This window comes from Ailuropoda melanoleuca, chromosome 12, assembly GCF_002007445.2.
Source record: "Ailuropoda melanoleuca isolate Jingjing chromosome 12, ASM200744v2, whole genome shotgun sequence".
NCBI lineage: Eukaryota > Metazoa > Chordata > Mammalia > Carnivora > Ursidae > Ailuropoda > Ailuropoda melanoleuca.
This window is the reverse complement of record NC_048229.1, coordinates 55,886,905-55,912,309: the sequence shown is the minus strand read 5'-3', so window position 1 is coordinate 55,912,309 and position 25,405 is coordinate 55,886,905. Positions and strand designations below refer to the sequence as shown.

Here is a 25,405-nt window from a genome sequence, read left to right as displayed (position 1 = left end):
CCACTATCTTACAAAGTAGGAATCTGGAGTATAGCTGTTTCCTAGACAGGAAAACCAAGGTGTAGGGAAGCTAAGAAACTTGCTGGCAGTCTTAGCGCTGCTGAGTGGGATAACAGAGCCGGGCCCCTCTCCCAGGCCGTGCTCTTACGCATTCTTCCGAAGCACCTCCTGGTGTTGGTGGCCATGCCCGCTTTCCCGGGCCTGCCCCTCCCCGTGCCTCTGCCACACAGCCCTTCGCCAGGGCCACCTTCCAGTTTCTAGCCCCAGAGCCACCTCCTACTTGCAGTGAATGTACTCGGTGCCTGTCGCCAGGAGTTAATTATTTCCAAAAAGACATTTGGAAACTCAGCTCTGCCATGTCTAATTGCATTCCCTTCTGCTAATTTAATAACTCTGTTTTGCAAATGGGAGTGTGCTTTTAAAATGTGTTCATCGGTCTGTTTGTCATTTTATTACCCTCCAGATATTTCCCCACTGTTGCTGTTTTTCCTTTGAACTCATGGTCACAGAAGCCCTGCGGATTTCAGAGCTGGGACTTGCGTCTTGTGGTTGGAGTGTCTGTGCACCAGGGCTCGGCTGTCTGTGGGCACAGGCTCAGCAACAAGGCAGGACAGTCTGAAACCATAAAAAATAAAAAGTACTGGATCATTGTTGGAAGCTGCTCCAGCTTGGGTTCTTACTGGTGCGTTTGGTTCACCAAATGCTAACAGTGGTTATTTTTGGGTGGTGGATTTTTTTAAGATGTTATTTATTTATTTTAGGGAGAATGTGTGAGCAGGGGGAGGGGGAGGGGGAGAGGGGGAGGGAGAGGATCTCCAGAAGGCTCGTGCTGAGTGTGGAGCCCTCTGTGGCGTTCGATCTCACAACCCTGAAGTCAAGACCTGAGCCGAAACCAAGAGTCCGATGCCCAACTGACTGAGCCACCCAGGCACCCCTGAGGGGTGGATTTTAAGAGTTTTAGTTTCTTCTTTATGTGTCTCTGATTTTCCTCCTTATGTGTCTCTTACCTGTTTTATTTCCTATGGTTTTTATATAAAAGGATGTATGATTTCAATAATAAAACAAGAATAAAGTTACTATCATTAAAAATAATGTGCATCAGATCCTGAAGGAATTGGATCCTTCAGGCAGACCATCACGGTCTTTTATGAATTTGTGAAATGAACTTTTATAAACTTGTCCAATGAACTTTTATGAACTTGGTTAAAGCCAGTCAGAGGAGCAGAAAGTGAGCAGAACTCTGCTTAAAAGGAGAAAACAAGATCCAGGCTATAATGTTCGTTAAATAATTTTTATATTTTTCAAAAAATGGAGTGAAACTTGAGTTTTCATTTTTTATTTTTTTTTAAAGATTTTTATTTATTCATTTGACAGAGAGAGAGCACAAGCAGGGGGGCAGCAGAGGGAGAGGGAGAAGCAGACTCTCTGCTGAGCAAGGAGCCCGATGTGGGACTCGATCCCAGCACCCTGCGATCATGACCTGAGCCGAAGGCAAACGCTTAGCTGACTAAACCACCCAGGTGCCCCGGAACTTAAGTTTTTAAAATGTTAACGTCATTTGTTAAACCTCAGATATGACTTTTCTTTACCACTGTAGAGTGGATCTGTTCCTATATGTTTTTCATGCAACAAATATGGATTGAGTTTTGCCCAGTGCCAGGCAATGTTCTAGGCTCATATGATTCAGGAAGGAATGTGGATGGATCCCTAGCCTTGAGCAGGTCCTCGTCTGGGAGGGAGACAGTTATGCCAACAGCAACTGGTAGGATTAGTGTTCTGGGATGGCATCGGGGAAGCTGAAAGAGTTAGTCTCGTTTCTCTGCCTGAGAAAATCAAGGAAGGTTTCAAAGAGGAGATGACCAACACTTAGAATAGTTTAGCAGGAGGAGAAGGTGGGAGATACTCCAGGCGAAGGGAAGAGCATGTGAGAGTCAGCTGGGTGTGCGAGGGGTGGTAGGAAAGCTAGAGTTGTGTTCACGAAATCGCCAGCTGCTGACTGTGATCGCAATTTAGGGCAGTAGTAGGTGTTTGGATGCACTGGCTGGGTGGCGAAGAGCCTTGGGTGACAGGCTGAGAAGTTTCTCTGCTCGGAGACGGGGTGATGTTAAAAGGTTTTGAGCAGCGAAGTGGCCGGATCATATTTGCTTTTTAGAATGGCTGCTCAGTGGATGTGAAGGTCCACGTGGGAGACAGAAGCCATGTCAATTATCTGAATAGAAAGAACTTAAGAATTAACTAGATGTATCTATGTACCCATCCATCCATCCGTCCGTCCATCCATGTTCCTTCTTTACTGTCTTTCAAGGGAAACGATCCCCTTCACACTGCAGCATGCATGCCGTTAATTAAGCTTCAATTTTTTTCTGGTTTTTCTTTTAATGCAAATTTTACAATGAAATGCAAAAATGTTCAGCATGTTTGCCGAATTTTGACAGATGCATACACTTGTGTAACCCAAATTGCTGTCAAAATATGAGACATTATGAGACATTTTCATCAGTCTAGAAAATTCCTTCATGCCCGGCCTCAGGCAATCCCTGTCTCCATCTCCCAGAGACAGCTACAGTTCTGACTTTTCCCCACCATAAATTAGTTGAGTTGAGGCTTTCAACCTCAAGGCCATTGAGACTGTGGTCCAAATAACCACTGTGGTCCTTTGTTATTAGAGGTTGTCCTGTGCATTATCTCGCCTCTCCTAGACCTTCATGTCATTGGAATATATTCTTTTTCATTTGGCTTCTTCCATTTAACATAATGTTTATGAGATCCATCCACATTGTTCTGTGTATCATTGTTTGTGCCTTTTTTTTTAAAAAAAGATTTATTTGTCAGAGAGAGATTGAGAGAGAGCACAAGCAGGGGGGAGGGGCAGAGGGAGAGAGAGAAGCAGGCTCACCACTGACCAAGGAGCCCAATGCGGGACTCGATCCCGGGACCCTGGGATCATGACCTGAGCCGAAGGCAGATGCCCAACTGATTGAGCCACCCAGGTGTCCCCTGTTTGCGCCTCTTTCATTGCGGAGCAGTACGCCATTGTCTGGCTACCCCACACTTGATCCACTCTCCTGTTGACGGACACTTGGGCCATTTCCAGTTTCGGGGGTTATTATGAAGAAAGCTGCTATAAACATTTTTGTACAATTTTTTTGGTGAGCATATGTTTTCACTTCTCTTGGCTAAGTAGCTGAGAGGACGTGCTGAGTCATAGAGTAGGTATATAATTAGGTTTTTAAGACACCATCATTCTGTTTTCCTAAGTGGTTGAACCATTTTACATTCCCGCAAACTAGTTATCAGAGTCATGATAACTCCACCTCCTTGCCAACGTTTGGTCTTGTCAGTCTTGAATTTTAGCCTTTCCGGGGAGGGTTAGCTTTTCCCTGTGGTTTGAATGTGCGTTACCCTGACGGATGAGATGCTGAGTACCTGTACTGTTGGCTGCTTGCGTGTCTTCCTTTGCAAAGGCTCTGTTCGAGTCTTTTGCCTGCTTCACATTGGACCATCTGTCTGTCTAGGACTTCCTGCCTGCCATCAGATATTCCCCAATGCAGATCCCAGATCTGCCCCTTATCAATAGTCCCCGCCAACTCCGAGTGGTCAGGCACAACCTGGATACTGTGGTCTTGTCTGTACTCCAATTTTAGAAATCTGCGATTGGTTTGGGTACGTATGTGTGTTAGAACAGTGGTGACAGAAACCTAACAAATGGGCTTATAAAAAATAAGTTAAGGGGCGCCTGGGTGGTTCAGTTGGTTGAGTGGCCAACTCTTGATTTCAGCTCAGGTCATGATCTCAGGGTCGTGAGGTCGAGCCCTGCTTTGGGCTCTGTGCTCAGCGGGGTGTCTGCTTGAGATTCTCTCTAAAATAAATCTTAAAAAAAAAAAACAACTTAAAAAAGACTTTAATCTGTTCACCAAGCTGGGAGGTGTGGGATGCAGCTAGTTCAGGCACGGCTAACCCAGGGTCTCCAAGGCCATCAGGCCTCGGTTTCTCCTCCTCTCTGGCTCTTGCTTCTCCTGTGTTCATTTTACCTTTGGGTTTTCTTTAGTGGCCAATGGACACAGGCGTTCTGGCCCCTTCCCCTCTCTGGTCATGGGTCCAGCCAGCACTCGTGCACACCCAGGGCTGCGTCTGGGGCTCAGACTCCATTGTGTGTCACACTCCGTTGTCACAGCCAGGGGAAGGGGAGGCATGGACTGGCTTGGGCCAAGGAGGATCCCGTGCTCTTTTCCTGGAACTGGGCTCAAAATAGGCTTCTGTGGGACCATGGGAGTCACAGTGGTGGTTTCCCAGAGCACAATAGGGGTAGAGGTGTCAGGGTGGGTCAAGAATGGTGACAGAAAACAACGGATGTTCTTGGCTTCTCATGAATGCTAAGTCAGGCAGCTTGGAGGAGGGGATGCTGACCTCTATGCCTCCGTGGTCTGTGAACCTCTGCATCCCAGAGCCCCCTCCCCCCCCCATGCCTGGCAAACAGCAGCCACTTGATACCTGTGTGGTGAGGGACTTCCCTGTGCCTGTGCTCTGTTCACCTGCCTGGTGGGAGACCCTCTGTCTCTGGACATTCTCCCATTGCTTGGCTTCTCACCCTCTAGAAATTGGGTCCTGTCCTAAAGGTGAGCCCCTCTCAACCTCCCCTCTGCTTTCGGTGCAAAGCTTGGTCTGGAGTGAAATGTCAGGAGAGAATGCAGCTTCGTGTGTTATGGGGACAGTTGGACACATGGACATGGACACACACACACCCCTGCAGGTTCTAGACAACTTTTAGAGTGGGGGGGGAGGAAGGGACTGGGGGCGATGTCAAATCCCTGGGAGCCCTGCAGCGGCTTCCCCTGGAGCAGGGCTTGTAGGAACAGCGACCTGGCACCACCCCCCGCCCCCGCCCCAAGCTCAGGGTCGTGCGCATGCGCAGGGAGGCTGATGCCAAGTGGCCGATAAGCTGGGTGCTCGGCTTGGACGGCAGAGGCGCGCTGCGGCAAATCACTGGCCCCGGGGAAACACGGACAGCGGTTACAGCTCCCTGGCTCACCGGTACCCAGTCTCTAACCTACTGGAAGAAATGAGCCAGAGGCTATCCAAGTGTGTCCTGTCCCCATGCCTGGAGCTGGGCCATCGCGTGCAGGCTGCCGTAGCAAAATACCACAGACTGGGCGGCTTCCACAGAAATGTATGTTCTGCCACTTCTGGAGGCCAGAAGTCCAAGATCAAGGTCCCGGTAGGGTAGGTTTCATTCTGAGACCTCTCCTCCTGGCTTGGAGGTGGCCACCGTTCTGCTGCGGGCTCACAGATCCTCTCCTTCGAGGGCACGTGAAGAAGTAGGGAGGAGGGGTGCGATGAGAGACCCAAGCTGGGTCTTCTATTAGGACACGGATCTCATCACGAAGGCCCGCCCTTATGACCTCCTCAAGATCTCCCTCCCTCCCACAGACTCCACCTCCAAATGCCATCACACTGGACGGGGGAGGGGGGGAGGAACAGCACTTTGACATATGAACTCAGGGGTCACTTGCAGTCCGCAACACACGCGGAGTTCCTCCAGTGCCTCGTCCAGCCTCGCCTGCACGGCCTCCTGCGCTATTTTGCAGGGACAGGCCTGGGTCTGGGAGCCTGTACTGGCAGAGGCAGAATTCGAACCCCCGGGCTCACCTGGCTGCAAGGCCAACACTGAGTTCTCGGGCTCTGCAGCCCTCCCTCCAAGGGCCAGAAATTCGCCACAGCTTGTGGAAGCCAGGCCTGCTGCAGGGAAGTAAGACTGGGGCCAAGTGCCACCACCACCTTACTGTCTCTCTGAGACCAGAAAACACGTAGCAGGGACTCACTTAAAAAAAGGAAAAAAAAAAAAAAGAAAAGAAAATGGTTTGATCTCCTTTGTTGATGACAGGCCAAGGGGTTCCTGCCCTGGGTCATTGCATTTCTAGGGACACTTAGCACTTGGCACAGGCTTAGAGCTTGGTGGATGTGGAGGGTGGAGGGGGGAGGAGGGAAGGGCGGGGAGCAGCTCTGATCTGGACCACATTTGGGTACCAACCCTTTAATGTTCCCTGGCCCTGGCTGAGAGCTCTTTAACTCATCCTTAAGGTCCAGAGAGTTGTTTCTTTTTCTCTTTTTTTTTTTTTAAACTTTTTCTTCCCACACTCAAACACATTTAGACCATGGCTGTTAGCCTTTGTGGTTGTTTTTCCTTCCAGTCTTGTTTTTATAAGCTCAAATGCTTTTAGAATTTTAACACAGGTATTCTATATATGCTCCACATTTGAAGATAAGTTGTCATTTGCAGTGACGGTCTTTTAATTCAGTCCATCTCGTCCACAGTCAAGTGTAGGGCTCCGTCCTCACATGCTGAAAACATGTGCTAGTCTGCTTCTCTGAGAGGTGCAGCGGGGCAGAGAGAGCAGAAGCCCAGGTCCCGGGAGGTAAGCACAAGGGGGGCAACTCGTGCTCTTCAGGTCGACCCTCATTTTACAGACTGGGAAAGCGAGGCCCAGACAAGTGAAGGGCTATGTTCCAGGCGTTCCATCCGGTTTTACATTTGTAATGCTATGTGCCCGACGCTGGCCCCGGACTTGACGGTTCTTCATTTGCCTCTCCAGATCTGCCGTCCTCCCACAGCTTGCTCTTGTGCCCTCGCCTGCTGACCCCTGCGTCCTCCATCACCCAGCCTCCCTTGCTTTGTGGCTACAGCCAGTGGGAAGCCTGGCGGGAGAGTGGAGGGAGGACGCAGAGGGAGGTGGGACTCTTCTCCTGAAGCCTTGCCTTCCAGGCCTTGGTTTGGTGGGGCTGAGTCCTCTCCTGCAGGTCTTCCTGGTTCTGGGTGTGGCTTCCTCTCCTTAACGTTTCAGCCCGGGGAGGAACTGGCATCCCATCGGGGCTAGTCCCGGCGGCATTACTGTGCCAGCACCTCTACACAGCCCCTTCACCAACTCCCTTCCCTCGCCCCTTTGAGTGGGCCGGGTCTGGGTGCAGCCGACCGAGGTACCACGCGAGGTACAGCCCCTCTGGCTCACTGCCTGGGCTGCCCCTGTGTTCTCTGCCCGCCCTGGTCACTCCTGAAAGTAACTTAGGTGCTTAGTCTTTGGGTTCTTGCTCCTCCCTACGGACCGTGAGCTCCATGAGGCCAGGGACCTCGTCTGCTGCATTCACCACTGTAGCTCCGGCAGAGTGGAACTCGATCCCGAGTCATTGCGTGATTATGGAAATAAAGGGCAAAGTCACTGAACTGGAGTCTTGCCACTACTAATTCAGCGTTTTTCCACCTTCTTCTGTTCTGGAAGGGAAATGAACCAGAGTCTGATACCGGACCTGCCCTGAGGAGGTTAGTTATCTAGTAGAACATGATGATTATACAGTCATGATATCAAGATACTTACCATTTACTAGATGCTAGTCTATTTCCAGCGACTAGCCCTCGCTTCTCCATCTCCTGTGGACCTTCATGACCACACTAGGAGCTGGGCACTGTCGTGACCTCTACTGACAGAGGAGGAGCTGAGCCGGAGGGTCAGAGACTTGCTTGCTCTTCTTGGCCAGGTCGGCAGCAGGCTCAAGGGCATCAACAGCAGCAAAGCTCTAGGAAGGAGGAGCTATGCCGCCCACCGCTGTGGCCCACAGCAGAGCCTAGCGCATGCCTGGTCGGCTCCCACTTAGCACGGGGTGGATGAACGAATGTTCAATGGTTGGAGAAACCAAGAGATTACTACAATGGCAGGTGGGGGGAAGCCCTGGGAGTTGGTATTGCCCCTTCTCCAGCTGCTTTGGTCAGGCAGCAGAGGACTTCTCCTCTGTAGGCTACTTGAGCCCCACACTCTGGGCATGTCTTGGCACATTTATGTGCTGTTTGGGGGTATGGGCCCTGCAAAAAGCGGCGAGGGTGAGCTGAGTCCAAGGCCAGAATCTGGCCAGCCTGGCTTACCTGCCTGAGGTCACAGGCCAATAGCATACAGGAACCAGGACTCAAACCCAGGGCAGATTCTAGAGCCCCGATCCTTATCTGTTCTTGCTTCAGAATAGACACAACCAGGGACCTCTGGGTAGCACAGTAATTATGGAAAATGTCACTTATCTGTAATCTCACATTTATGGCCCCTGAGAGGGACCCACTCAGACTTACTTCCTCCTGGCCACTGTGGCCCCTGTGCTCCATGAAGTACTGGGGGTGGGGGAGAGAGGGTGTCTGCCATTCTGAGGTCAAATGGAGAAAGGCACAAGCCTAGGAGCATGTTAGGCTGGCTTTCCTGTGAAGCTTTCCCATGTAAATCACATCTTAGGCCCTGAAGTTGAGCCATTTTATGTATGTATGTATGTATGTGTATGTGTGTGTGTATATAGAAAGAGAGAGAGAAAGAGAGAGAGAGAGAGAGAGAGGCTTTTACCTACTCTATTATTTATGATGTTGCCTCTATTAACTTCCTTTCTCTGAGATTTAAGGGGCCAAATCTACCTGCTCTTTCCTTTCTCCGAAAGCACTGAAATGGCAACAAAGAACTCATCAGTAGTGTGATGAGGGAGATTCTAATATTTCACTGTATATTTAGACCACATGGGGTTTAGGAGGAAGCAAAGTCGAGTCCTGCCCCAAATTCAAAAAACAGACCAAGGATTCAAGAACAGGACAGAAGAGAGGTGACAGAAGAAGTTATAGGTGGTCAGTTCATTTCCAGCTCGATGAGCATAATTTAATGTGAGATTCCCAGATGTGCTGATCAAATCTAGCAAAATGCTTACTTCGCTCTGGTCAGCAGGGTCTGGAGTGATGGGTCATTCTGGGATCAACATTTTCTTTGGATTGACATTTTGAGAAGGACACAGATACCTCAGAAATTATCTGCAAGGCAGGGCCTGGGATGGAAACCATGGGTACATGAAGGACGATAAGTGAATGGAAAAATGACCTTATCTTTATCTATATCTGAAGCATTTCAGGTCTCCTGTTCAATTATTTTCTCATTGCTGCTCACAAATTACTACGGACTAGGTCGATGAAAACAATGCACACTAAGAAGACTCTGGAAAGTGGTGGAGCGGGAAACAGCCGAGATAGGTCCTCCCATCCAGACAACAGTTGCATTGGCAGAATCTGTCTGATTTTGGAACTCTGGAGTCTATCAAAGGTTCGTAACTTCCGGGGGACAGGTTTGGACAGGTAAATTGCAGTTAATTTGGTTATTCAGCTCTGAGCTTAGAAGCTCCCATGCCCCACCCCCATGGTAGACCATTGTGCCCATATTCCTGGAACAGTTTATATAAGGTTTGAGGGGCTGGAGTGGGTGAAAAAGGACCTTGTCCTCCAAATATCAGAGACCCGTGCCCTGATTGCTGATTACTGCTGTTGATCACAGAGGTGTAGACAAAGGCGCAGGGAGCCACTGTTGTGGCACCTCCCCTGGTACTGCAACCCCTCCCCCTCCAGCTGAAGTGACTTTCAAGGGATTTAAAGGCCCAGCATCCTTCCTCTCAGCCCCCTTCATTTCTACTTTTTTCTACTCTTGGGAGCCGGATATTAAGACTGCGACGTTGTATTAGTCAGGGTTCTCCAAAGAACCAATATGTCACATGTAGATATAATAAATCTCCTATATATGTGTACCTAAGAATTACCTCATGCTATGGAGGTTCGGAAGTCCAGTGATTTCTGTCTATACAGAGAATCTGGAAAGCCACTGGTATAATTCAGCCTGAGGCTGAAGACCTAAGAACCAGGGAGGCGAGGGGCTGTTTGTGTGAATCCTTGAGTCTGAAGGCCCAAGAACCAGAAGGGTGAATATCGGAAGGCGGGAGAGGATAGATGTCCCAGCTCAAGAAAAGAGAATTTGCTTTCTGCTAATGATTTGTTCTATTTGGATCCCCAATGGATTGGATGATACCTGCTCACATTGGTGAGGACAGATCTTCTTTACTCAGTCTACTGATCCTCTTCTAATCTCTTCTGAAAACACCCTCACAAACACACCCAGAAATAATGTATACCATTACTACTTGGGCATCCCTTATTACAGTCAAGTTGACACATAGAATTAAGAATTAAGCAATCACAGACATTCAAAAAACAACTGCATATTTGGGGAAAAATGGAAAATGACCATGCATACCCAAGGAAAGGCTAAAAAAGACCCAAGACCTTAAATTTACACTTGACACTGAGAGGCAGTCTATAATAATTAAAGAGAAAAAAAGTTATAAACAAAAGTTTAAAAACAAAACACCAGCAAACCCTGGGGAAGGGGGAGCATCTGATCTCTACAGTTACCACATCATTAAATTCAAATATCCAAATTTTTCCCAAAAAATTACAAAGCCTATAAAGAAACAGAAAAGTACAGTCCATCCAAAGGAAAAAAGTATATTAACACAGCCTCTGACAAAGACCTGGTGGCAGATATACTAGAGAAAACAACAGTCTTAAAATACTTCAAAAAGAACTATATTAAAAACACTCAAAGAGCTAAAAGAAAGATGTGGAGATATTGAAGAAAATGATGAACAAAATCCAAACATTAATAAGAAGATAGAAAGCCTAAGAAAAAAAGAATTTGAGCTGGAAAGTACAATAACTGAAGTGAAAATTTCACTAGAGGGATTCAAAGGCAGATTTGAGCCAGCAGAAGAATCTTGAATGGTCTAGAAGCTAGGACAAAGGAAATGGTCAAGTCTGAGGAATAGAAAGAGATTGAAGAAAAGTGAACAGAGGCTGAGGAACCTGTGGGATACCATCGAGTGGACAAGATACACATTGTGGGAGTCCCAGAAGGAAGAGTCAGCATGAAAAGGAGAAAAAGAATGGGGGGGGGGTAGAGAGAACATTCGAAGAAATGTTCCCAAATTTTATGAAAGCCATGAATGTAAACATCCAAGAAGCTGAACAAACTAAGTAAAATGCATTCAAAGAGACCCACACCAAGACACATCAACCATCAAAAGACATGGGGCACCTGGGTGGCTCAGTCGTTTAAGCGTCTGCCTTCAGCTCCAGTCGTGATCCTGGGATCCTGGGATTGAGCCCTGAGTCAGGCTCCCTGCTCAGTGGGGAAGTTTGCTTCTCCCTCTGCACTGCCCCCCCCCAATTCTCTGCTCTCTCAAATACATAAAATCTTCAAAAAAAAATGGGCAAAGGACTCAAATAGTGTTTCTCCAAAGAGGATTGAGGTTTTCCCCACTACCCAGAAGCAGAGCCTTCCTAGAAAACCTTTCGGAAGCTGACGTGGTGTAAAGGCAAGAAGCAGTTACCATTACTTTATATGGAAGACTTTTTGAGCATTCCCAGACTCAAAATATAATGCCCCTTAGGCTTTTCTGATACTTTCGGACGCATCTTGCCAATGGATGCACAAAATACATGGAGGTAAAGCACAGGTGCTCAGAGGCGCAGTTCCAAGCTGGGTCAGCTTGATGCTGAGGAACTTGCCTGGGCCCCTCCGCGCCGCGGAGGCTGCTGGGAGCCTTTATAAAGGCTCACTGCAAAACAATGCCCGACGCTATTTCCGCTTTTCTCGTAAAAGGCAAAAAATCCTCTTCATGCTTCTTTCGGTTAGTGAGAACAGGTACTAATGTAGGTGTTCCATAAAAGAGAAGTGGCGTAACACGAACTTTTGAAAAGCAGGGGATACTTGTAAACACACTGCCAAAGAGCACATGAAAAGCTGTTCAACATGACTCGTTGTTAGGGAGATGCTGCTGGAAACTACAGGGCAACACCCCCCACACACACACACCCACTGGGATGGCTACGATCAGAAACCAGGAAACAACAAGTGTCGGGAAAGACGTGGAGAAATTGGAACCCTTGTGCGTTTGCGGGTGGGAATGTAAAATGGCATAGCCGTTAAGGCTAACAGTACGAAGGGTCCTCAAAACATGTAGATTAAAATTACTGCATGACCCAGCAATTCCGATTCTGAGTATATATACCCCAAAGAACTGAAAGCAGGGTCTCAAAAAGGTATTTGTAGACCCATGTTCATAGTAGCATTATTCACAATCACTAGAACAGAAGAAACCCAAATGTCCACTGACAGATGAGTGGGTAATTTTAAAACTGAAAAAAAAAAAAAAATTAAACAGCACAGCAATGAAAAGAATCCACAGCTACCGAAATTCTGTAGAACACCTGTGGAAAGGAGCTACTTTTTCTGAACTGTTATAAAGCTTTTCTAAGATTTCACACACTCGTTTTTGGCCCTCCAAGAGTGCAGAGTTTCTCATGTATGTTTTCGTCTCCAACGGCTGGTAGAGCCCCTAATAGTTACCCACTTGTTTTTTAGAATTCTACATCAAGTCAGCTTTGGTCTAGCCCACTTGTATGTTTTAAAAAACAGAACTAAAAACACACTTGACTTCCTTCTGAAATCGGTTATAAACCCTTTTGTTAAATTTAAATATCACAAGTTAGATAAAATCGTCACTGATTTTTTTTTTTTTCATGGATAGCCTTTTACATTGTCAGCTGATTCCAATTCGTGGATACATTGTCAGCTGGCTTTTTCTGCTTGGAGCCAGCTGCCACCTCTTGGTGTCTCAGCTAAGAGTACCTGACTCAGTTCCCCCCGGGAACCCCCCACTGCACTATGGAGAATCATTCAGCCTTAAAAAGGAAACTCTGACCCCTGCTACAACATGGATGAACCTCAAGGACATTATATTAAGTGAAATAAGTCGGTCCCCCAAAGACCGACACTGTAGGATTCCGCTACATGAGAGTCTTAGCGTAGTAAAACCAGAGACAAAATTGTTGGCAGCGGGGAGGGGAGAAGGGGGAGTTACGGAGAGGTGTGGAGTTTCTGTTTAACAAGCCAAAGGGTTCTGGAGATGGATGCTGTTGTTGGTTGCACAACATTATGAATATATTTAATGCCACTGAACGGTATCCTTAAACACGGTTAAGAGAGTAAATTTTATGTTACACACATTTTACCACAGGAAAAAAAATACTGGAAAAAGTCCATAAACTGATATCCTTACCGTTCTGAAGGTCAGAAGTCCAAAATAGGCTTGCAAGGTTGCGTTCTCTCTGGAGGCTCTAGAGAAGCCATTTCCCCTCCTTTCCCGGCTTCTAGAGGCTGGCTGTGTTCTCCAGCTTGCGACCTCCTTCCGGCAAGGCCGATCCTCCAAGCCCTGCTTCCTCTCCTGTCACCTGGTGTCATTCCTCTTATAAGGAGCCCTGTGATTCTATGGGGCCCACCTGCTAGCACAGGAGGCGAGGCCCATTTTGGGAGCCTTAACTCCTCACACCTGCAAGTCCTTCTCCACGTAAGGAAACAGACCCCCAGGTGCTGAGGATTTGAATATTGAAAACACACAGGCAGCCTGGTGTCTGGTTACCAAGGGTGCACGAGTTCGTAAAAAGAATGAGCTAGACGACTCGGACGGATGTCCATGGTGTACGTTTGAGTGAGACAGACACAGTTCAGAAATTCAAAATTCATTTGTTCTGCCAATATTTTCAGGATCTACCGTGTGCCAGGGAACACAGCAGTAAATTAAACAGGAGGACTTTATAGTCCCTTGCTGTATGAAAGCGATGTACCCAAATGCGTGTGTGCATGGGGAAAAAATGTCTGGAAAGTAAACACGAAATTGTTAACGGTGAGTAACTTGGGAGAGGAAAAGCAGGAAGTGAATGCAATGAAGATTTGCTCTTTTTATTTGGATGTTTTCACAGTTCTCTTTTTTTCCAACAAGGATTTATTATTTCTGCTGAAATAGTAAACTAAGATACAGGTCAGAGGGCAAGTTTTTCTGTCCCATCCGGTTCAGCCTGATAAAACCATACCTTCTGCAAAACAGAAAGGAGGAGGAGGGAGGAAGGGAAGGGAGACAATGGGGGAGAAAAAAGAAAAAGGAGGGAAGGAAGGGCAGAGAAAGAGAATAAGCAGCTTGGGGTTCACGTTGAGAAGGCAAGGCTCTGCGGCCCTGAGCCAGCAGCTCGTGGAGCAGCGCGTCCCCCTCCCCTGGCCAGGCGCAGTCTTTCAGAGCCGTCCCATGGCACCCGGCCCTGTGTCTGTCCGTGGTAGGTGATCAGTGACATATCGGCGACAAGCCAAGTCACAAAGGGGAACGCCCGTCAAGGTGTAGATGAAGCCTGAACAGCAGAAGCCAGCGTCCTGCCAGAGCTCGGCTCTGACCCCGCGCGGCAACAGGCGCCTCCCCCAGCCTCAGCTCTGCACAGAGACTCGAGATTCATCTTCCCTCCTTTATAACAGTTTCAGCACAGCGCCTGGTCCTACCCAAGCCCTTGGAATGTTCTCATATATCCCAAGCGGAGATTCTGCAGTTCGAGGAAATGGGTGGAGATTCAAGGTCATGATTTCAGCCACGGTGGTCCCCACCATGAACTTGTGGTTCGCTACTTCTTTGCCCTGAAGCCTTGCCAAGCTGGCCTTTCTGCCCTCTGCATGTGTCTCTGGGGCTGGTGCTTCATGAGGTGCAGGGAAAACAGGAAGGGGGGGCCTGGGGCCCAGGGACCCTCGACCCTGGCAATGTCATCTCAGACTCGCAGCCCTAAATGCCCCTGGTGAATACTGTCTCAGAGTCACACACCTGGGAAACAGGCTGTCTGGGAACGCGGCCCAGGAACAACAAAACAGGCTTGTGTCTTTTCGTTTTCCTCGTGGTTCTCACTGTTCTAGGAAAAAGAGACTGGATTGAGTATCTGAAACATTAACGCGTTTTACTCAGAAAACAAAGAACCTCGGATTTTCTTGCGGGGAACAGTGAGAATTATCACTTCCTTTCAGCACAGAATGCAACAAGAAAAACATAATTGCAATTTGTTCTAAATGTCTCTTTGAACACCTACCTCATCCTTTCTAGACCTCTAGTTGCACAACAGCAAAATTGCTCCCAAAGTGGAGTTGGATTCAGTCAGCCCAGCCCTCTGTGACATGTCCCTGCCCTCCTCCTAATGCATACCCTGGCACCTTCCTGCCCCAGGCCCTTTGTACTTGCTATTCCCGCTGCCTGAACACTCCTCCCCCAGCTGTCCTCATGTTTGCAGTCTGCCTTTAGGTCTCTGCTCCAGTGTCATCTTTTCAGGTCGTTTCTCTGACCACCCTCTTTAGAATTACAACCCCAACCCTGTCCCAGCTTTCCCAACTCCCAACTCCGCTTAATTTTTCTCCATAGTATTTGTCACTTTCAAATATGTTACTTCTTTATTTTGTTTATTGTCTACCCAACTTTTTTTTTTTTTAAAGATTTTATTTATTCAACAGAGATAGAGACAGCCAGCGAGAGAGGGAACACAAGCAGGGGGAGTGGGAGAGGAAGAAGCAGGCTCACAGCAGAGGAGCCTGATGTGGGGCTCGATCCCATAACGCCGGGATCACGCCCTGAGCCGAAGGCAGACGCTTAACCACTGTGCCCACCCAGGCGCCCCTGTCTACCCAACTTTTAATGCAAGCCCCAGGAAGGCAGGGAGTTTGGTCCATTCGCTTACCATTATAAACCCAGTCATAGAATCATTATTGAATCCGAATCTTTAGAGAGGAGCTTTGCATTATGTATCTCAAATCTTATAAATGTGCTAATCCCACCCAGTGAGTCCCTATCTAGAAATTTATCCCTGGGAAGTAATCACAGATGTGTGCAAAGATATAGTTAGAAATGCTGCAAAGGCAAAACACTGGAAATAATAAGAGCTGACATTTAATTAGCACTTAGCATGTGCCAGACCCTGTTCTAAACATCTTATGCATACGAACTCTTTAAACCTCACGACTACCCTATAACCCACCTGTTATTGTTTGGATTTTACAAGCCAGGACCCAGACAGAGGGACTGAGGAATATGAAATAGAGCCAGCACTTGACCTGGCGTCTGACTCAATAGCCCATATTCTTAACCACTCTATGGGTTAAATAATCTATGTTCCACTGATGCATTTAATGCAACATTTAAAATGATGGTGTAGGGGCACCTGGGTGACTCAGTCAGTTAAGTGCCTGCCTCTTGAATTCGGCTCAGGTCACAATCTCAGGGTGATGAGATCGAGCCCTGTGTCAGGTTCCACGCTGAGTGTGGAGCCTGCTTGATTCTTCCTCTCCCTCTCCCTCCCCCTCGCTCACGTGCTCCTCTCTCTAAAATATATATATATGTGTATATATATATGTGTATATATATGTGTGTGTGTATATATATATATATAAATATATGTGTATATATATATAGTAAAACAAAATAAAATGATGGTGTAGACTAGGAATTTTTTGGTGGGGGAGGATGGACCCCTGAAATTACATACAAATTATGAGCTCATACACATTGCAGGGAGGAAAACAGATTTACCGGATTCTAAAAGATGTCCAAGAACCAGGGTTGTAGAATAATTTTTCTACAAAAACAGAGTCATGTGACTATATCCTACACATGGGTTGTCAATATTGTTTTTAGCACAGCCTTTCAAAAAACTTCTTTTTAGCTTCCCACCTTCCACATAAGCTTTGCTTTTCTTGCCCCCAAACCGTGTTAGCAATCTCAAATGTCACCAAGGAAGAATCTTGAATGACTTGGAAAGATCGTTGTGGTATATAGTTAACTGCAAAAGGCAGGTTTCTAAAAAGGGGTATCCATATGACCATATTTTCATAACAATTTGTGCATGCATATAGACATGGTAAAAGGTCTCAAAAAATCATGTTAACAGTTGTCATTTCTGGGTAATGGGATGATGAGTGTTTTAAAATTTATTTTCTGGTCTTATTTGTATTCTTTATAGTTTTTATAAGAACTTGAATTATATTTGTAATTAAGGAGATTTTTTTTTTTAAGGCAAAGGCAACTTTTGGGAAGATAATTGGAGAGTAGGTACCAAAATTTTAGGTGTAACATCCCCTTTTGATGGAGCAATTGCATTTCCAGGAATGTGCTCTATAGAAATCTTTGCACGTGAGTCTGAATTCAGGTCCAGTGACGTTCACTGCACTCTTGTGAAAATTTCTAAAAAGCCTAAAACCTTCAGAGAAGGTGAGTGGTTAAAAAAATTTAATTATCTCCATTCCCTAAAAACTGCATAGCTGTTAAAGAGAAAAAGAAAAGCCTAAGTAGATAGATGTCTGACATATATTGTTAGGTCAAGAAGGGAAGGAGCAGGACAGGATGTATAATGAGGTCCGACACACATCGAGGACAAGCGGAAGGTATCAGGGAGCTGCCGGGGCCTGGCGGAAAGCCAACTGTTTGTTGACGGGCATTATCTCTGGGGAGGCACCGGGAGCTGGGCGTGGGGTGTGGGAGGTGGCGGAGGAGGGGACCTTATGTTTTGTTTGGCATGATTTGAATCTCTCACGAGTCTGTATATGCATGACCACATATTATTTATGTAATCATTTAAAAAGCACACGGTCAAACTATGAAATCGTTTTAAAATAAAAAAGCCTCCAAACTCCCAAATGTCCCACCGTTGGCCGCTCAAGAGCTCCATTTCCGAGCTGACGGGAAGTCTCAGGATGGAGGCCTGGGATCTCGGTTACTTTCGGGACTAGGAACAGGCGCCGTTGCCAGCAAGGGGCTAATGGTTTTCTAAAAGGTGATGCAGGTGGGGCCGTGTGGAAACCAAGTGACAAAAGTCAAGTGGGACCCAGCACAGCCAGGGAGAAGAGAGAGGGGCCACAGTGGCCTTGTAAACCTGATGGGATCCTATTATCTCGGCCCAAACCTGTTTCCTTCTGGGGCTTTCTTGAACCCGCAGGTCGGCGGGACTCCACCCGTCTTTCACTCCCCACAGTCAGTGGTTACACATCCTCCTCACTTCTTCTCGCCCCCCCCACGCCACCCCCGCTGCTCCTCTGGCCTCTTCGCCCCTCACTCCATTATCACAGGGGCCTCCTACCCCACATCTTCTGTTCTCAAAGGCCCTCCCTCCTGCCCGGTGTTCCTGCCCGCCCAGCAGGCAGCATGGCCTCCAGCCTCTGCCAAGGGCCAATTCCCTGGTTCCCAACTGCTTCTAGAATCATGTCTTTGCCCTGGCCTCCAAAGCCTTGCATGGTCTCACTCCCGCCCATGTCTACAACCACTTCTCATCCCTTACCTTCCACCACTGCATTCCAGCCCTGCTGCCTTTCCATGCTCCTGTCTGCCCTGGGAAATGCTTCCTGGCCTCCCGTGACCTTGACCGCTGCTCCTTAGACTCCACGAGTGAAGGCCCCACTAGATCAACCCTCCCGGCCTGCCCCCGGGGCTCTGTCACATCGGCCTGCTGATCTCCTCTTCATGTCCCCTTCAGTTCCCAGTCTCCCCACCAGCCAGCATGATTCCAGAGCCTCCCCTGTGCTGGGCGCCACAGACAACCCATTTAGTGTTCCTCAAAACCCTACACGGTAAGTACAACTATGAGCCCATTTTACAGAGGAAGAAAGTGAGGCACGGAGGTGAGGACTCGCCCCCAGGTCGGAGAGCAAAAAACTGGCAAAGCAGGGATCCGAACGCAGGTGGCCTCAGCCCGGAGCCAGGGCCCTTCACTACCAAACGACCCTGCCCCACACCACGAATGAGGTCAAAACCAGCCCTTCTTCACTGTGAAGGTTTGAAGTGGCTGGAGGAGCAGCCGCAGGGCTACAGGTTGCCGGCGAGCTGGGCACACAGCCGTGGGGCCGCCGCCCCGAAGCTCTCCCTGCCTGTGGTGATTGAGGGCCAAGCTTTGGCCTGCGTTTGCCCGGATCTAGGATAAACAGGCCATAGGGTTCTGCTTTTTGTTGCCTCTCAGAGTACTGAATCCACGAACTCACTCCCTTTCTGTGACACTCCACGGGGTCCGGCTGCCAAGGGGGACCGGCCCTCACGCCTGCGGGGCCCGAACCCTCTGCTTGCAAACCTAGCGGACTCCGTGCCCGTGTGGGGGCTATTTTTATTAAAACCCCGTTCACTTGGGTCTACCAGAGCACTACGGTGTCGAGGCCCCGTGCTCCGCGTCGTTGTGAACAGGCGCCCTTTTAAAGGGAAGCGTTCTGTTCCCAGGCAGAGAACTTTCTTTTCTAAAGGACCCTGGGGTGGGGGGTGGCGGAGTCTCAGGCTTGTTCTTAGCCCCGTGGTGGGTTTCCTTAGCAGGTAATCTGGCTACATCGTCCGCAGCTGGTCTTGAGTTAATGGAGGTTAAACATAACATCATTTCCCTTCTGCTTTTTTTTTGTTGGGTTTTTTTTGCCCGATTTTTATAACTTGAAACCGGTTTAAAGTCTTCCAACCAGTGGCAGCAAATGTTCGCTACTTTCACACCTTGTCAGAGTTTAAGCACTGCCCCAGGGTCCCAGGAGGCCCAGTGTGAAGTTTCACTTGGCAGAGCTACAGAGATGCATTTCTTTTTTTTTTTTTTTTAATTTTATTTTATTATATTGTGTTAATCACCATACAGTACATCCCCAGATTGATGTAAAGTTTGATGCTTCATTAGTTGCGTATAACACCCAGTGCACCATGCAATACGTGCCCTCCCTACTACCCATCACCAGGCTATCCCCTTCCCCCACCCCCTCCCCTCTGAAGTCCTCAGTTTGCCTCTCACAGTCCATAGTCTCTCATGTTTCATTCCCCCCTCTGATTACCCCCCTTTTCTTTATCCCTTTCTTCCCCTACCGATCCTCCTAGTTCTTATGTTCCATAGATGAGAGAAATCATATGATAATTGTCTTTCTCTGCTTGACTTATTTCACTTAGCATTATCTCCTCCAGTGCCGTCCATGTTGCAGCAAATGTTGAGAATTCGTTCTTTCTGATAGCTGAGTAATATTCCATTGTATATATGGACCACAGCTTCTTAATCCAGTCATCTGTTGAAGGGCATCTCGGCTCCTTCCATGATTTGGCTATTGTGGACAATGCAGCTATGAACATTGGGGTGCATATGGCCCTTCTCTTTACTACGTCTGTATCTTTGGGGTAAACACCCAGTAGTGCAATGGCTGGGTCATAGGGTAGTTCAATTTTTAACTTTTTAAGGGACCTCCACACTGTTTTCCAGAGTGGCTGTACCAACTTGCATTCCCACCAACAATGTAGGAGGGATCCCCTTTCTCCACATCCTCTCCAACAATTGTTGTTTCTTGCCTTGTCTATCTTTGCCATTCTAACTGGCGTAAGGTGGTATCTCAGTGTGGTTTTGATTTGAATTTCCCTGATGGCTAATGATTTTGAACATTTTTTCATGTGTCTGTTAGCCATTTGTATGTCTTCATTGGAAAAGTGTCTGTTCATATCTTCTGCCCATTTTATGATTTGTTTATTTGTTTCTCGTGTATTGAGTTTGAGAAGTTCTTTGTAGATCTTGGATACCAGTCCTTTATCTGTGGTGTCCTTTGCAAATATATTCTCCCATTCCGTGGGCTGTCTCTTAGTTTTTTTGACTGTTTCCTTGGCTGTGCAGAAGCTCTTTATCCTGATAAAGTCCCATAAGTTCATTTTATCTTTTATTTCTCTTGCCTTTGGAGATGTGTCGTGAAAAAGGTTGCTCTGGCCGATGTCATAGAAGTTGTTGCCTATGTTCTCCTCTAGAATTTTGATGGATTCCTGTCTCACATTGAGGTCTTTCATCCATTTGGAGTTTATTTTTGTGTATGGTGTGAGAGAGTGGTCAAGTTTCATTCTTTTGCATGTAGCTGTCCAATTTTCCCAGCACCATTTATTGAAGAGACTGTCTTTTTTCCACCGGATGTTTTTTCCTGCTTTATCAAAGATTAGTTGCCCAAAGAGCCGAGGGTCCATTTCTGGGTTCTCTATTCTGTTCCATTGGTCGATGTGTCTGTTTTTGTGCCAGTACCATGCTGTCTTTGTGATCACAGCTTTGTAGTACAGCTCGAAATCCGGCATTGTGATGCCCCCAGCTTTGTTTTTCCTTTTCAACAGTTCCTTGGAGATTCGGGGCCTTTTCTGGTTCCATACAAATTTAAGGACTATTTGTTCCAGTTCTTTGAAAAATGTCCTCGGTATTTTGATCGGGATAGCATTGAAAGTGTAGATTGCTCTGGGTAGTATGGACATTTTAACTATGTTAATTCTTCCAATCCATGAGCATGGAATATTTTTCCATCTTTTTATGTCTTCCTCAATATCTTTCAAAAGTGATCTATAGTTTCTAGCATATAGGTCCTTTACGTCTCTGGTTAAGTTAATTCCAAGGTAACGCATGGTTTTTGGTGTTATTGTAAATGGGATGGATTCCCTAATTTCTCTTTCTTCAGTCTCGTTATTCGTGTATAGAAATGCAACTGATTTCTGGGCATTGATTTTGTATCCTGCCACCTTACTGAATTGTTCTATAACTTCTAATAGTTTGGGAGTGGATTCCTTTGGGTTTTNATTAGAAACTTTTATCAACAGCTATATGCCAAAAAACTAAACAATCTGGAAGAGATGGAGGCCTTCCTGGAAACCTATAAACTACCAAGACTGAAACAGGAAGAAATAGATTTTTTAAATAGGCCAATTAACTATGAAGAAATTGAGTCAGTGATAAACAACCTTCCAAATAATAAAACTCCAGAGATGCATTTCTGTCTCTACCTTTGCACCTTGAAGTCAGCTACACCCACGTGAGCCCGTCCTGTGTCCTCATTCCGCACGGGGTGGGTGCGACCTGCTGGTGCGCTGTGCCCCCCACACTTCTGTGTCTTAACACGGGAGCGCCTTCCGGAACTGGACGGCTTGTGAGTCAACCACTCCACAACAGCACTCACTGGGTTCAAGGTTCTGTGCTTTGTGTTCTGGGGGATCCGGTGGGTCTGGGGTGGGGCCTGAGAATTTTCATTCCTAATGATTGCACAGGTGGTGCTTAGTCCTGGACTTAGTCCTTCCCCTTAGTCAGGAACCACACTTTGAGAACCACTGCTTTAGAATCTTGCTTAAATGTCACTCCCCTCTGAGACACACACTGACTTGGGAGGGGGCTCCTGCCATAGGCTCTTAGGCAATCTATATGGCCTCTTGCTTGCGATGATTTAGTAATGTTTCCCCCACCCCCTACCTATCAGCTCCATGCACGGGGTGGGAGTCTGTTGCATTTACCCCTCAAAGGATCTGGCTGCTACTTCCTACGCCTTGCCTTCCATGCTCCTGCCACCCAGGCCTGCTTTTCTTCCTCAGAATAGGCCAGGCTACAGACCTCAGCCTTTCCTGCCCCAGGACCTTGGCACTTGCTACATTCATGGCCTGGAACATTCTTCTCTGGGCTCTTCACTTGGCAGACTCCACATCCTTCCTCAGAAAGGCCTCCTGAGAATATATCACTTATAGAAGTTCCCTCCTGGGGCGCCTGGGTGGCACAGCGGTTAAGCGTCTGCCTTCAGCTCAGGGCGTGATCCCGGCGTTACGGGATCGAGCCCCACATCAGGCTCCTCCGCTAGGAGCCTGCTTCTTCCTCTCCCACTCCCCCTGCTTGTGTTCCCTTTCTCGCTGGCTGTCTCTATCTCTGTCAAATAAATAAATAAAATCTTTAAAAAAAAAAAAAAAAAAGAAGTTCCCTCCAGCTGTTCCCCTTCGCATGCCCCTTAATTCCTATGACAGATCTTGTCGCAGTCAGATATAAACCCCCAAGAGCCAGCAGGGGTGACCATTCCACTCCTCACTGTGGACCCAGCGCCCAACACTGGCCCGGAGTGGATCCTCATCAGAGAAGCAAATTAATGGGGTTTCTGTGCTCAGTGAAGCCCACATTGAAAGAGGCCAGAAACCAGACAGCCTTGCCCTAGGGGCTCTTCTTTCTGCCAACCTCTCTTCCATCAGGCCAACCACCCAGCACTTTGTTTTGAACAAGGCATTGGGACGGGGATGGAGGAGATGGGAGGGGAGTTTTGGGAACAGCCCAAGCTGCAGATTAGACACCTATAATCAAATCCAGAGGGCTGCACTGTGTTCTGCCAATTGAGATACCAAGGGCCCCTGGGGTAAGATGCCATGCAAAATATCTTTTCAAAAATAGCAGCTTGCAATCTCAGGAGTGAGCATGAATTGTCAAAGACATGAGCAGTGTTTTGAAACAGAAAGAGGAGTCCTATTTATATAGCAGATAGTGGTGGTGCGACATAGGCCTGTGTTGGGCTGATTTCCCCAAAGGAGATGCTTTGGAGCAGGGGGAGCACGGTGAGGACTGCAGAAGTTGGAAGGACCACAGCTGAAGAACAAGACACCCGGCGATGAGCTGGGAAGAGGGCTTCCCTCGGTGCCTGGCCTGGCTCTGCTGCCCACTGGACCACACAGCACAGCGGAGAAGAGCTCAACCTTCAGACGCAGCCGGACCTGGGTTCCAGCCCTGGGCTCAGCCCTTGCTGCTGTGTGACACCGAGCAGTGGCTTAACCTCACTGAGCCACTTTCCCAGGAAATTGAGGGGAAATAGTGACTTGCACCTCAGGGTTGTTGTGAAGAGTCAATGAGAAAGTGCACACAAAGCCGGCGTCACAGTGTAAGCGCTCAGAGTAAGTGCTTGATAAATGACAGCTATTATTAGCAATTGCATTTAAAAATTAAAAAATTTAAATTGTGGTTAAAAATATATAGCATAGGGGCGCCTGGGTGGCACAGCGGTTAAGCGTCTGCCTTCGGCTCAGGGCGTGATCCCGGCGTTATGGGATCGAGCCCCACATCAGGCTCCTCTGCTATGAGCCTGCTTCTTCCTCTCCCACTCCCCCTGCTTGTGTTCCCTCTCTCGCTGGCTGTCTCTATCTCTGTCAAATAAATGAATAAAATCTTAAAAAAAAAAATATATATATAGCATAAAACTTACCATCTTAACCACTTTTTAAGTGTATAGTTCAGTAGCGCTATGCATATTCACATTGCTGTGCAACCGATCTCCAGAACTGTTGAATCTTGCAAACTGAAACGCTATAGGGTCAAACAACTCCCCATTCCTTTTGCCCCAGCCCCTGACAACCATCATTCTACTTCCTAAGAATTTGACTATTTTATTTTTTTAATTTTTTAATTTTTAAAAAGATTTTATTTATCTTATTTGAGAGAGAGAAAAAGCAGGGGGAGGGTCAGAAGGAAAGGCAGACTCCCCGCTTAGCCGGGGGCATGGTGGGGCCGATCCCAGGATCCCGAGATCATGACCTGAGCCAAAGTCAGATGTCCAACCAACTGAGCCATCCAGGCGCCCCCGAGGTTGACTATTTTGGATACCTCATATAAGTATGTGTCTGTCTGTGACTGGCTTATTTCACTCACCATGACGTCCTCGAGGTTCATCCACGTTGTAGCAGGGCTACGAATTTCCTTTGTTTTTAAGGCTGGATAATATTCCACTGTCTGCATAAACCACATCTTATCTACCCATCCATCCAGACACACTTGAGTTGCTTCTAGCTCTTGGCTTTTTGGAACAACGCTGCGATGAAGGTGAGTATGCAAATACCGCTTCAAAATCCTGCTTTCAGTTCTTTGGGGTATATATCCGGAAGTGGGATTATTGGATCATGTCGCAGTTCCATTTCTAATTTTTTGAGGAAACTTCATACTGTTTTCCACAGTGGCTGCACCATTCTACATTCACACCAACAGCACACAACTCCAATGTCACCATATCCTCACCAACAATTGTTGTTTTCTGTTTTTTTGTTTTTTTGGACAGTGGCCATCCTGATGAGCGTGAGGTGCTCTCTCGCTGTGGCTTTGATTAGCATTTCCCTGACGAGTAGGGATGTTGGGCATCTTTTCACGTTTGTTGGCCATGTGTACGTCATCTTTACAGAAAAGTCTGTGCAGTCCTTTGCCCAACTTTTAATCGGGTTGGTTTGCTGTTGCTGTTGTAGGACTTGGTTATATATTCGGAACATTAACTCCACCTCAGATACATGATTTGCAAATATTTTCTCTCATTCTGTGTTTTCCTTTTCATGCTGTTGATTATCTCCTTTGAAGTGCAGAAATGCTTCGCGTTTGATGTAGTCCATTTGCCTATTTTTGCTTCTGTTGCCTGGGCTTTTGGTGTCAGATCCAAGAAATCATTACCAAATGCAATATCATCAAGATTTTCCCTATGCTTTTTTTCTAGGAGTTTTATACTTTTAGGTCTTATGTTTAGATTTTTAATCCATTTTGAGTTAAATTTGAGTTAGGTAAGGGTCCAACTTCATTCTTCTATAGTAACACTTTTCTATTCAGGAATTCCTATCACATCTTTGTGCCTATTCTCTCTTCTATTAAAGTAGGTGAAGAACTTTTCTATTCATCAACAGATACAACAAAGAAGATTAAAAGGCCACAAACTGGGAGATATTTTTGCAACATGGATAACCGACAAAGGATCAGTGTTCAGAATAGTCCTATAGATCAGTAAGGAGAAGACAAAGAACCTAGTAGAAAATTAGGCAAGACACATAAAAAGACATTTCAGAGAAAGGGGGAGGGAGGAAACAAGAATGGCCAGTGAACATATAAAAAAAAAATCAACCTCAATGTTGAGCAAAATGCAAATCAGCATCACAATGAGTT

The 25,405-nt window shown here is 47.0% G+C and overlaps 1 long non-coding RNA gene across 1 annotated transcript; it reads left to right on the top strand.

Annotated features, from left to right (window-relative positions):
* Positions 1–23,325: 23,325 nt before the first annotated feature.
* Positions 23,326–25,174, top strand: LOC109489458. The gene is made up of 3 exons (XR_004619028.1): positions 23,326–23,388; positions 24,257–24,310; positions 25,123–25,174. It is a non-coding gene; the product is annotated as an uncharacterized LOC109489458 (long non-coding RNA).
* The last annotated feature ends 231 nt before the right edge of the window (positions 25,175–25,405 follow it).